The sequence below is a fragment of the Canis lupus genome, chromosome X (genome assembly GCF_048164855.1).
Source record: "Canis lupus baileyi chromosome X, mCanLup2.hap1, whole genome shotgun sequence".
Taxonomy (NCBI): domain Eukaryota; kingdom Metazoa; phylum Chordata; class Mammalia; order Carnivora; family Canidae; genus Canis; species Canis lupus.
Genome location: NC_132876.1, coordinates 25,881,565 through 25,893,747, shown reverse-complemented (window position 1 = coordinate 25,893,747; position 12,183 = coordinate 25,881,565). Strand labels below are relative to the sequence as shown.

The 12,183-nt window shown below is 37.4% G+C and overlaps 1 long non-coding RNA gene across 1 annotated transcript; it reads right to left on the bottom strand.

Moving 5' to 3' along the window:
• Positions 1-272: 272 nt before the first annotated feature.
• On the bottom strand, positions 273-10,044 carry LOC140627370 (uncharacterized). The gene is made up of 3 exons (XR_012026156.1): positions 9,916-10,044; positions 9,191-9,228; positions 273-409 (listed from the first exon to the last, which is right to left on the bottom strand). It is a non-coding gene; the product is annotated as an uncharacterized lncRNA (long non-coding RNA).
• Positions 10,045-12,183: the final 2,139 nt, after the last annotated feature.

The window sequence follows — 12,183 nt, the reverse complement described above, 5'->3', positions numbered from 1 at the left end:
TTGAGGGTCGTGAGTTTGAGCCCCACATTGGGCATGAAGCCTGATTAAAAATATAAAAACAAAACAAAAAAACCCCCACAAAACCCTAGGTGTTAGGAGCAGTAGTGACAAAGCATAGATGTTCCACAGGACCAGATCTGAGTGTTTTCCACTCTCCTAACTTCTACTAAGACTACCAGCCTTAATACAGATGAAGGTTGTACCATGGAGCAATCTGAAAACAATTTTTAAAAAGTTTGTATTTATTTATTTATTCATGAGAGACACACACACAGAGGGAGGCAGAGACACAGGCAGAGGGAAAAGCAGGCTTCCTGCAAGGAGCCCAGTGTGGGTCTTGATCCTAGGTCCTGGAGTCACATCTTGAGCTGAAGGCAGACACTCAACCACTGAGCCACCCAGGCATCCCCTGGAAAAAAATTTAGTAAAAGTCTAGTCACATTTGAAAGTTATAATGAAACTGGTAAAAGTACAAGGTTGAGCAAAAATAAAAACACTAATGCTTTAGAGAAGCTTGACTTTAAAGTAACTTTTTTCCTCTCTTCTGTAAGCCTCTGTTCCTCCCTTCTTAGCATTTTGTTTCAGAAACTCAGTACCACCCTAAAGACTTGAGGAAGGAGGCTGGTAGCACTTACACAATTCCTGCCAAAACCAGCTAGACCCTATATTCCCCTATAGAGCTCCCCAGCCCCTTCCTCTGGGCTTGGAATTTTTGAAGGCCATAACCTGCTGCATCCTACTTTGCCAGGCAAAGCAATGACATTATTGTTCCTTTTTATCCCAAACTCTGTCTTTGTGTTATATTTTGGCTCTGAAGCACGGAGGTCAGTTTTCTACAAGAGGGCATAAGCCTAGACCTAGAAGTAAAATACAGAGCAGACCTCTGGTAAGGCTTCAGGAAAATGAAACAATCTACTAAGTTGTTAATGGCCATGGGAGAAACAATTGGTCATTTAGAGACTGAGCAGCCCCCAAAATGGTCAGTTTTCATTAAAAAAACTATACATTTAAGAGTTTATATACATATCTATGTATATTTTCTATTAATTAAGCATATCCTTATAATTTGACATTTTTATCACTAATCATGGGAAGGTGAAAGGTTTCATTCCCTTGCTTATTTCAGGTACCTCATAACCTGCTCTCAAGTGAAAGCACAAGGAAAAGCCAACAGAAAATAATATACCATGAATCTAATCACCTGGAAATCAAAAGAAGTTTGCAATGAAGTGGTTGTTATCTTTCTCTTATACCTTTTTGATGACTATCAAACCATCTATATTCGGTGTCTCAGTTTACCAGCCCTTTTGCAGTGAGATCAAGGACATTAAGTTACCAGTTCTTTTCTATTGGTTGATTTAGTAATCTATGGACACTATGAAGAATTTACACAAAGATTGGCACCTGGTCTAACATCTTTCAGTACACAATTAGGTCAATTATATAAAGTCTCAAGAAATCCCACAAGACAGATGTCAATATCAAGGAGTAATAAAGTAGAGATATTTTGTGTAAATAAGTTTTAAAAAACATTTTATTTATTTTAGAGAGAGAGACAGCAGAAGGAGAATCAGAGGGAGAGAATCTCAAGCACACACTATGCTGAGCATGGAGCTCAACACAGGGCTTGATCCCAGGACCCTGGGATTATGACCTGAGCTAAAACTAGGAGTTGGACACTTAACTGACTGTGCCACCCCGGCACCCATATGTATATATTTTTTTAACTTTTTATTTATTTGACACAGAGAGTGACAGCACAAACAGGAGGAGAGGCAGGTAGAAGGAGAGGGAGAAGCAGTCTCTTCCTCCCCATACAGGGCTCAATTCCAGGATCCTGGGATCATGGCCACATGATATATACATCAAATAGACCTAGGATCTTTGTTAAATTATCTGAAGCATTTGGGGTGGCTTTAAAATCAGAAAATACAGATTAATATTATTTTATTTTTTAAACAAATTGTTTTCACTTCTTCTGAGGTATACTAATAGCAGTTTTTTTAAAGATTACTTATTTATTTATTTATTTATTCATGAGAGACACACAGAAGCAGAGACACAGACACACAGAGAGAAGCAGAGACACAGGCAGGGGAGAAGCATGCTCCTAGCAGGGATCCCAATACAGGACTGGATCCCTGGACCCAGGATCACTCCCTGAGCCAAAGGCAGATGCTCAACCACCAATCCACCCAAGTGTCCCACTAGCACAGATTTTTCAGGGGAAATCAGAGACAAATTATGTGAGGCAGTACATCATGAATATATGTTCTGAGATTAATGGAAATGCATTAATATACAGTGTCCATTGTGATTTTGCACAAACCATTGTCTTAAGCATTCCTAATGAGGGATATCACATTAAATATACTATTTAATATCATTTAACTAATCATATAGGATCAAAAACTATATATGTATTTCACCTGTTTCTGGACTTTATGGTGATTCTGTATACTTAGGTATATAATGTGTTTATTACAAAAAACAAAAAATATAAGAACATGAAGTAAAAGACATTTCCTAAGAATACCATTTTTTTCAACTGTAGCTTCAATAAGCTGCATACTTTTTCTTAGAATTTGTTTATGTAAGAAGGTTTGTGACACACTTTTTGATATGTGTCAAGTTTCTAAAAGTTGTGTTTCTTTTCAATTTATTCAATTTTTATTACTACTAAAAAAGTTTTAAAAATAGAACAGAAAACACTGAAATGTGTTAGAGAGATATGTTTTATCATGATAATAGGCTGACATTGTAATAAATTGATTGCCTGACAAATATTCTCCTTCTCTCTGTCTCTCGGTGTCTACACACACACACACACACACACACACACAAAGTTTTTCCCAAATCTCATTATCCATATCCCAGTTGTACACATTAATTAAATTTTCATGAATGAAATACAGTAAGCATGCCTTTTACACAGTACACATAAAATACATGGGACCCCTGCTTTAGTTGATTTTGGCTTATTAGTGTGTGTGTGTGTATCGGGGTGGGGGATATCACCAAGAATAAAGGAATGACTTCATTGTTATCATTTCATCATGAACCATGCCTGAAACATTGCCTACGTCTGTTGAATGGTACCACACTGATAATTTTTAAAGCATCTGTCCTCACCTTAACACAGTATGAACTGGGTGAAATATCTGAACTCATGTGCAGTAGACCTTTTAATCTCACTTGTAGGACTTTCTCAATCAAAATGCATTTATTGAGTCTTAGGAATTTTGGTGGCTATAAAATTTTTCAGTCATAGCCCTTGCCTTTTAAGAGCTTCTACTCTTTCATTAAATACAGAATGCCAAATTCAGTTTCATCTAGAGCAAGTGTCTACTATTTCATAATTCTAAAATCCATGTTAAATTCCTTTAAACATATGCAATATGCTACACAATGATATATTTTTGAGAAAACTGAAAGATATGTGAATATCTTTAGCCATTATTATTCAGTCACAAAGGGAATTCCAACATGAATAGAAACATCACTGATATGAAAGTTTGAACTAGTGGTAACTAAGTGGAATTGCTGCTTATTGAATTTTCACTAATTCATTATAACACTATATCAACCTTATAATAGCCAACCTACTTAGTCTTTATTGATTGACATTTGTGTTACTATTTCATTTTGAATGTACACAGAATCATAATCTTCAGGGATATGTGCACTGATCTTTCAAATACTTTTGAAACATAATTAAACGTAAATCTATGCCAGATCATTTTCTAATAAAACGTAGAAAGAGCCAATATATGTTGAAATAAGATGGAATAAAATGTTTCTATGGAAAAATATGAAAATGATGTCTTTGTCCAAACTGTAAACAAATATATGCCTTGGACAGATTCCCAATGAAAATTACATAAAAATTGATACCCGTAAGCAGCTAAATCCTGTATCATCAACAAGTGCACATTATAGCAATTAAATATAGTAGCAGTACAGCTTCTGATGTGGTTTCTAAGTTCTAGTTACATAGTTATCCAACTAAGTCAATTCTAAGTGGCAGCTTCTGTTGTGGTTTCTAAGTTCTCGTACTTAGTTATCCAACTAAGTCAATTTCCAGTGACTGCCTTGCATTTTTGCTAGGACATAAAAGGGATAATTATGCTGTTTCATGAAAAAAAATGTTTATCCATTATTAAGGATTGCTCAATCAGGACTTTATCATAACAAAACCTTAAATGCTGCATTTTCCCCCTAATTTTATCTGACACAGTTTATGTTTGAATCAATCAAGGAGAAAAAAAAAATCCAACTTGCAATTTTCTGGTTCAGTTTTCACTTTCTGATGGCAGGTATAATTATAACATAGAATGCCACAACTCATTGTTGGTACAGTTTAGACAAAAATAAAATTTAAAAAAGGGTTTAAGAAGCTCTGTTATGAGCATTGTAATTTTCCAAATCAAAACAAAGTCTACAAATAGCAGTAGGGAAATGATCTTAACTAGCAGATGTATGAAGAGACCCAACCTCCAGTTCTTAAATTATAGCTGCTTCTAGATTAAAGCATTGCTCCTGATGGAGCAGTGTGCTTTATATCCCCTGGCAACATCCTTTTTTTTATTGCACTAGAAACCAATGTTGAATTTCCTGAATAATTACATAAATAAACCATGCACTTTACTTGTGTGCTCATATTTAATGATATATTGTGCATGTAACTTTCAGAAATATGATTTATGACAGTTTATATTACCACAGAAGGGTGTTTACTTGAAATATGTACTTGAAAAATATCCTATAAAATGATATTATTTGATATATATTCAGAAATGATCTGATTTTCAACAAAATGCAAACTAAAAAACCTATTTCCAATTAAATCATTCTGAGAGTGTTCTTAATTGAATTCTCAACTTTAAATGATGTAACAGACTAATGAAAATAAACATATAAATTATAATTATTTTATTCTATGTTATGATGCTAAGGATCCAAACAGTGCTGTGGGTTGATGGGTGCTATCTTCAAAAGGGTATAAAGCAAATTCATAACCCTAAAGTCTAAAATTCGTAGCATATATGAAGGAAATTTTTAAGCAAATTTTGAAGGGCAGGGATGCCTGGGTGGCTCAGCGGTTGGGCGCCTGCCTTCGGCTTAGGGCATGATCCCAGGATTCAGGATCAAGTCCTACAAGGGGCTCCCAGTGAGGAGCCTGCTTCTCCCTCTGCCTCTTTCTCTTCCTCTCTCTCTTTCTCTCTCTCTCTCTCTCATAAATAAAGAAATCTTTTTAAAAATTTCTGAAGGGTGAAAACCATATTTTTAACTTTATGCTTACTCTTTTATCATTTATTTTATTTTGATTTTTATCTTAAAAGTAAAATGTTTCTTAAAAATGAAAAGAAAATCACATTCTCATGACTTTTCCTAATTATACATATGACTACTTCAAAAATAAACTTTTCTAGACTATTAGGGACTAATTCAGAAAGGTACTACCTAATGGTTCAAAACATATTTTAAGTTACTCCTTAGCATATTACATAGAGAAGAAATTCAGTGTAATATGCAAGTATCTCAAATTCTATGCATCCAATTAAATGTTTGAAACACTCAAAAATCTAGTTATTAGATGATTTAAGCCAAGTTAACTAGTAGTCCTCATAAATTAAGCTCATTATTACTTTCCAGTTTGACTTGCACCTCCCCACCGACTGTAATTTAGCACTTTATTCTGTGCTCCTTGATGTCCCCTATCTTGTTGTCAACAAACTTATTAAATATTTAGCATCTTTCTTCAACCTTTTAAAACTTCTTTGACTTCATTAAAATTTGGCTTTCTACTGACACTGCCACTTTTTTGGCTACATATTCCAGAGAAGATTACATCTTCTTTTAGGACAAACATGAAGAATTAATGTTCTCCTTAATTCAACTGATAACTCCAGTCCATATAACCGGACACTTCCAGCTCTTAAAATGTGATTTCTGTCCTCTCATTTTCCTGAAAGTTCTTACCAAAATTAGGGAGATAATGATATTTAGTGGATGCATCCTGGTCTATATCCTCTTGATCTTAGTACTTGGCATTGTTAACTCCTCTCTCCTTGAACTATTTTTATCTCTTGATTTCCACAACAGGGAATTCATGTTTTCTTTCCACACCTTGGATTCTTTATTCCTGTCAATCATAGATTCCTCCATTGTTCTTCCTCCTAAAAGTACCTTGACGTCCAACACTCTGCCCACCTTTTTTTCTCTTAATGACATGACTCTTAGTATTATCACACTGATTGTCATAAGTGTGCTTTAGACTATATTTCAAGCTGCCTGCTAAACCTGCCATCTGGATATTCCAGAGAACTTCAAACTCAACTCATTTCAATGTAACCTAAGGTATCTAACTCTTATAATTATAGAAAATTGGTAAGAGCTCTAATGACAGAATGAAATATAAGAGTAATATGCATTATATTATTATTATTAATGACAGGACATAGGTTTATTTTCCTTCAGGCTTTTCTTATCGCCCATCCTTGTAGTATATTCAAAAAAGGGCTTATTGGGTTCCTAATATTGAACCAGAGTTATTTTTTTTTATTGGAGTTCAATTTGTCAACATATACCATAACACCCAGTGCTCATCTCGCCAAGTGCCCCCCTCAGTGCCCATCACACAGACACCCCAAACCCTCGCCCACCTCCCTTTTCAATACCCCTTGTTCATTTCCCAGAGTTAGGTGTCTCTCACGTTTTGTCACCCTCACTGATATTTTACTCATTTTCTCTCCTTTCACTTTATTCCTCTACACTAATTTTTATATTCCCCAAATGAATGAGAACATATAATGTTTGTCCTTTTCCAATGGACTTATTTCACTCAGCATAATACACTCCAGGTCCCTCCACGTTGAAGCGAATGGTGGGTAGTGTCATTTATAATGGCTGAGTAATATTTTATTGTATACATAGACCACATCATTATCCATTCGATGGACACCAAGACTCCTTGCACAGTTTGGCTCTTGTGGACATTGCTGCTATAAACATCGGGGTGCAGGTGTCCCGGCGTTTCATTGCATCTGTATCTTTGGGGTAAATCCCCAACAGTGCAATTGCTGGGTCATAGGGCAGGTCTCTTTTTAACTCTTTGAGGAACTTCCACACAGTTTTCCAGAGTGGCTGCACCAGTTCACATTCCCACCAACAGTGTAAGAGGGTTCCCCTTTCTCCGCATCTTCTCCAACATTTGTGGTTTCCTGCCTTCTTAATTTTCCCCATTCTCACTGGTGTGAGGGGGTATCTCATTGTGGTTTTGATTTGTATTTCCCTGATGGCAAGTGATGCAGAGCATTTTCTCATGTGCATGTTGGCCATGTCTATGTCTTCCTCTGTGAGATTTCTCTTCATGTCTTTTGCCCATTTCATGATTGGATTGTTTGTTTCTTTGGTGTTGAGTTTAATAAGTTCTTTATAGATCTTGAATACTAGCCCTTTATCTGATAGGTCATTTGCAAATATCTTCTCCCATTCTGTAGGCTGTCTTTTAGTTTTGTTGACTGTATCCTTTGCTGTGCAAAAGCTTCTTATCTTGATGAAGTCCCAATAGTTCATTTTTGCTTTTGTTTCTTTTGCCTTCGTGGATGTATTTTGCAAGAAGTTACTGTGGCCAAGTTCAAAAAGGGTGTTGCCTGTGTTCTCCTCTAGGATTTTGATGGAATCTTGTCTCACATTTAGATCTTTCATCCATTTTGAGTTTATCTTTGTGTATGGTGCAAGGGAGTGGTCTAGTTTCATTCTTCTGCATGTGGATGTCCAATTTTCCCAGCACCATTTATTGAAGAGACTGTCTTTTTTCTAGTGGATAGGCTTTCCTCCTTTGTCAAATATTAGTTGACCATAAAGTTGAGGGTCTACTTCTGGAATCTCTATTCTGTTCCATTGATCTATGTGTCTGTTTTTGTGCCAGTACCACACTGTCTTGATGACCACAGCTTTGTAGTACAACCTAAAATCTGGCATTATGATGCCACCAGCTATGGTTTTCTTTTTTAATATTCCCCTGGCTATTTGGTTTTTTTTCTGCTTCCACACAATTCCTAAAATAATTTGTCGCAACTCTCTGAAGAAAGTCCACGGTATTTTGATAAGGATTGCATTCAATGTGTAAATTGCCCTGGTTAACATTGACATTTTCACAAGGATAATTCTTCCAATGCATGGGCATGGAATATTTTTCCACCTCTTTGTGTCTTCCTCAATTTCTTTCAGAAGTGTTCTGTAGTTTTTAGGGTATAGATCCTTTACCTCTTTGGTTAGGTTTATTCCTAGTTATCTTATGCTTTTGGGGGCAATTGTAAATGGGATTGACTCCTTAATTTCTCTGTTTTCAGTCTCATTGTCAGAGTAGAGAAATGCCACTGACTTCTGGGCATTGATTTTGTATCTTGCCACACTGCCAAATTGCTGTATGAGTTCTAGCACTCTGGGGGTGGAGCCTTTGGGTTTTCTATGTAGAGTATCATGTCATCTGCGAAGAGTCAGCCCTATATTTAACAGAGTTTACTAAAAGAAAAAAAATTTACAATTTCTAGAACAGGAGTCCCTCAGTTTAAATTCTGTTTCTATCACTTAATAGTTATATTACTATTAAGTAATATATTTACTTTAATATCTCTCATTTTCAGCTTTTATTCAGTAAAATGGGCCTGGTGACATTGATTATCTTATAGGATCTTTATGAGGATTAAATAATTCAATATGTGTATAACTAAATGCTATTATTACCTGTGTATTTTGTATTACTGTCTTAATCAATCCTGACCTGAATGAGCCCACCAAACCTAAAACTCTTCACCATTCTTTAGTCCAGGTGTGGCCTATGTTCAAAGAAAGAGATTTATTTTAAGTGCAATATCTTAGTGATGCAAAAGTATAAATCTGTTTTAGTTGAGAAAAGGTTGTATTGCATGTGTGTTTATGATTAGGAGACACCAGCAATTGACAATGCCCAATGAATTACTATTTTGTATTAAGTAAATTGAGTGTAAGAGTAGAGGAAAAAAATAAATTGCTAATTAGTTAATTCATATTTAGAACATTATAAAATCCAGTCTTAAAGACCTAAAAATCAATTTCTTTTTCCTTTAGTTGACTTTGCTTATCTCTGTTCTGATCCATTAGGTGCTGATTTTGCTGTTTGCCTCTCCAAGGAAAATATATTTACCTTATCTCCAAGTTTTTGAATGGCATCACATTGTAGTCCTGGAATATATAAACGATAACCAATTAGACTTGTTATCAAAAAGCATGAATTAATCCATTCAATGAAGTAGAAGTCATTTTAATATAATGGCTATGCTGTGTAGGGAAGCTTTGATCTCATCTTTCTTAAATATTCTAATAGTTTAAAATTTTTCCTTATTTTTTTCCCTCTTGCTTCCACTCAAGTCTAAGGTCATGATAACATTGGAAGGACAGAAGCAGGGCAAGATGGCGGAGGAGGTTTGGGTCCTCAACTGACCTGGCCCGACCAACTTACCTAGATAACTTTCAAAACATCCTGAAAACCTATGAATCCAACCTGATATTTAAAGAGAGAACAGCTGGAATGCTACAGAAAGAAGGTTTTTCACTTCTAACAAGGTAGAAAGGTGGAAAAAAATTAAATGAAAAAGAATCAAATGGGGGAGGGGCACCCCGAGGAGCCCAGCTAAAACCCGGTGGCCAGAGCCTCCGGGACAGGAAAGCCCAGCCCTGGAGAAGCGGGAACTTTAAAAAATCCGCCCCGGATTCTTCCCAGACAGAAAAGCACTTGGCAGGAACATTGGGCAGAATCACAGGAGGGGCACTGGAGCCTCCAGTTTCCTGGAGTCACTAAAAGAGGAAGTGCGCCCGAGGGGAGAGCACCATATCCCACGGGGGAGCGCGGTAAAGGGCTAGAGTGCACACCTGGCGGGTCCTTGGGAGAAGCCAGTCGGTCAAACAGGTGGCTCTGGAAGGAGGGGGTTGTGCCCTGCTGCCTTCGGGAGCTGTGGCCCTGGGAGCACAATTCCAGGAGCATGGACCCCAGGTCCCAGGGTGTCGAGGGAATCCCATGATCCTGTGCTCCCCCTGGAGACAGGTGAAAGAAGGGAGGGCACAGGACAGTGAGGAATCTCCTGCCACTTGGTGCCCTGCAAGCAGTGCAGATCAGTGCACCCATGCCGGCCCCAGGAATACCTAGACCAGTGCAAACTGGGAGACTGCGGCAGTTACTAGTGGGGAGCTGAATCCAGAGCTGGAAATCTGGCCACCGTCATTGTTGTTTTTCCTCCTTGTTCCACCTTGTGCCTGGGAGGGGTGGGGCTGCCAGAGAACAGAAGCCTCATGGGGCAAAAAGCTCCCACTGAACCTGGCACTCGGCAGGGGGTGGGGCAGCTCCCCCAGGTACACACACCTGAGAATCGGCACAGCAGGCCCCTCCCCCAGAAGGCCAACTGGAAGAACAGGGGAAGAGCAAGTTCTTCACCAAGCAGTGCTGGAAAGCTCCAGGGGAATTTGAAGGATTTACAGCATATAAACCAGAGGGTACCCCTTCCTTTTTTCCCCTTTTTTCAGTACAAGATTGAATCAGGCTGAAATTAAAAATCAATTAAATGAGATGCAATCCAAACTGGAGGTCCTAACGACAAGAGTTTTTGAGGTAGAAGAAAGAGTTAGTGACATAGAAAACAAGTTGATGGCAAGGAAGGAAGCTGAGGAAAAAAGAGAAAAACAATTAAAAGACCATGAGGAAAGGTTAAGGTAAATAAATGACAGCCTCAGAAGGAAAGATCTACATATAATTGGGGTTCCAGAGGGCGCTGAGAGGGCCAGAGGGCCAGAAAGTATATTTGAACTAATTATGGCTGAGAACTTCCCTAATTTGGGGAGGGAAACAGGCATTCAGATCCAGGAGATAGGTTGCCCCCTAAAATCAATAAAAACCATTCAACACCTCAACATTTAATAGTGAAACTTGCAAATTCCAAAGATACAGAGAAAATCCTTAAAGCAGCGAGAGACAAGAGATTCTTAACTTATGTAAGGAGAAATATCAGATTAACAGCAGACCTCTCCAAAGAGACCTGGCAGGCCAGAAAGAGCTTGCATGATATATTCAGGGTCCTAAATGAGAAGAATATGCAGCTAAGAATACTTTATCCAGCAAGGTCCTCATTCAGAATAGAAGGAGAGATAAAGAGCTTCCAAGATATGCAGTAACTGAAAGAATATATGACCACTAAACCAGCTGTGCAAGAAATATTAAGGGGGACTCTGTAAAAGAAAGAGGAGGAAATAATCCACAAAACAGGGACTGAATAGGTATCACGTTGACATTAAGTTCATATCTTTTAATAGTAACTTTGAACATGAATGAGCCAAATGATCCCATCAAAAGATGCAGGGATTCAGACTGGATAAAAAAGCAGAACCCATCCAGTTGCTGTCTACAAGAGACTCATTTTAGACCTAAGGACACTTTCAGCCTGAAAATGAAAGGTTGGAGAACCATTTGCCGTTCAAATGGTTCTCCAAAGAAAGCAGGGGTAGCAATCTTCATATCACATGAAGTAAAGTTTATCCTAAAGACTGTAGTAAGAGATTAAGAGGGACAATATATTAAACTTAAAGGGTCTATCCAACAAGAAGACCTAACAATCATGACTATTTATGCCCCTAATGTGGGAGCTGCCAAGTATATCAATCAATTAATAACCAAAGTGAAGACATACTTAGATAATAATACACTAATAGTAGGAGACTTCAACATGGGACTTTCAAAAATGACAGATCTTCAAAGCAGAAAATCACTGCATAAACAAGGGCTTTAAAGAATATACTGGACCAGGTGGATTTCACAGATATATACAGAATTTTGCATCCGAACGCAACTGAATATACATTCTTCTCAAGTGCACATGGAACTTTCTCCAGAATAGACCACATACTGGGTCACAAATCAGGTCTCAACAGATACCAAAAGATTGGAACTGTCCCCTGCATATTTTCAGACCACAATACTTTGAAACTCGAAGTCAATCACAAGAAGACATTTGCAAGAAACTCAAACACATGAAGTTTAAATAGCATCCTACTAAGAGGTGAATGGGTCAACCAGTAAAATAGAGAAGAATTATAAAGACTCATGGAAACTAATGAAATTGAAGATCCAAATGTTCAAAATCTTTGGGATAC